The 1,458-nt window shown below is 37.4% G+C and overlaps 1 protein-coding gene across 1 annotated transcript in view; it reads right to left on the reverse strand.

The window, feature by feature from the left end:
- Nucleotides 1-1,458, reverse strand: part of LOC108797114 (laminin subunit alpha-4-like) — a 104,243-nt gene that overhangs the window by 57,128 nt on the left and 45,657 nt on the right. The window lies entirely within an intron of this gene.

A 1,458-nucleotide genomic window follows, 5' to 3' on the forward strand; every position in this document is an offset into this window, starting at 1 on the left:
TGGGGGACGGGGGTGAAGCTGTCTAAAAACCTGAATGGTTATTTACAGTTATCAAATATTATCAGTGCTATAATAATTGTACCGATGATAGCTGTTATATAAAAAACATATTATTTTGGTGAATTTGTACAACAAACTGGACAGATTGGAGTGTAAAAACCTTCACATGAACTACCCATAGAACAGATGATGACACTGATTTACTAGTAGAGAATGTTCACTTTCAAAATTAAGATTCCCTTTCATTCATGTCTAAGCAAAAAACAGTTTACTTTATTTTTTCTTGCACATGATTCTTATAAGGTCCCCTCACAAACCCCCACATCCTCCTGGGGACAAGGTACCCACATCACCACAACCACACAAGGCAACCTGTCTTTCAACATTGGAAGGGTACCCTGCAATGAGGGGCAGCAAAGGCTTCCCCCTCTGCAAGGCACCCTGTCACATGTTGAGGGGGCAAGGGCCTCTTCCCCACATCCAGTCACCTGAACCATTGAATCACATGCAAATGCACCAGCAAAGTCAAATGATTTTTTTTTCTTATTTCCTTTAAACTTTCCTAACACTGTCTATGTGTTTAGGCTTTATTAGTTGGCATCAAAAAAGAAGACAATTTCTAACATTATAGTGTTTGTAGCTAAAAGTGAATACAAGCAAAAACAATCTGCAATAGACTGTTGCTGTCAAAATAACCTTAAAATTACAGTAAACTCAGGAGTTAAATCTTAAAAATGCCTTCAAGTACTTTAACTATTAACAAAAATGTATCTTATTTGTGTATCACTCAGTTGTAGATCATCAAATCATCGCTATATTCATGTTGACACTTTCCTTCCTTCTGAAGGGTGGCTACTTTTGTTCTCCATGATGCACTCCATCCATGGAGAGGTGGCTACTTTACAACACACACAGGGGACCATGGGGAACAAAAGTAGCCACCCTCCAGAAGGAAGGATAGTGTCAGCATGAAGTCAGAGATGATTTGAGGATCTACAGCTGAGTGATACACAAATAAGATACATTTGTGTTAATAGTTATGGTACTTGAATGTATTTTTAAAATGTAACTCCTGGGTTTAGTCTCACTTTAAAGGAAACCTATACTGTAAACAAAATGATTAAGCTAAAATACTACCTGTTTGATAGTAGGCCCTGCAAGGTACCTTTTGTCTTACAGTAAATATTCTGATAGAACCACCAGAGCCCCCCCCCCAAAAAAAATAAAAAATAAAAACAAAACTCCTATGCAAATACCAAGATGGTATTTGCATAGACTTAGGCATGCCCCCTTTCCTCATATGGCAGCGCTTGGTGTTGATTAAAGGGTGCTTAGGCACTGAGCAATGTATTGTGTTACAGCAGAGGGGAGCTAGTATGTACATACATTTCACATATATTAATATCTCTTTAACACTTTGCAAACTGAAAAATTTAGTTAGTAGCTTAATATATATAT

This window comes from Nanorana parkeri, unplaced genomic scaffold, assembly GCF_000935625.1.
Source record: "Nanorana parkeri isolate BGI_ZX_2015 unplaced genomic scaffold, ASM93562v1 scaffold1228, whole genome shotgun sequence".
Taxonomy (NCBI): domain Eukaryota; kingdom Metazoa; phylum Chordata; class Amphibia; order Anura; family Dicroglossidae; genus Nanorana; species Nanorana parkeri.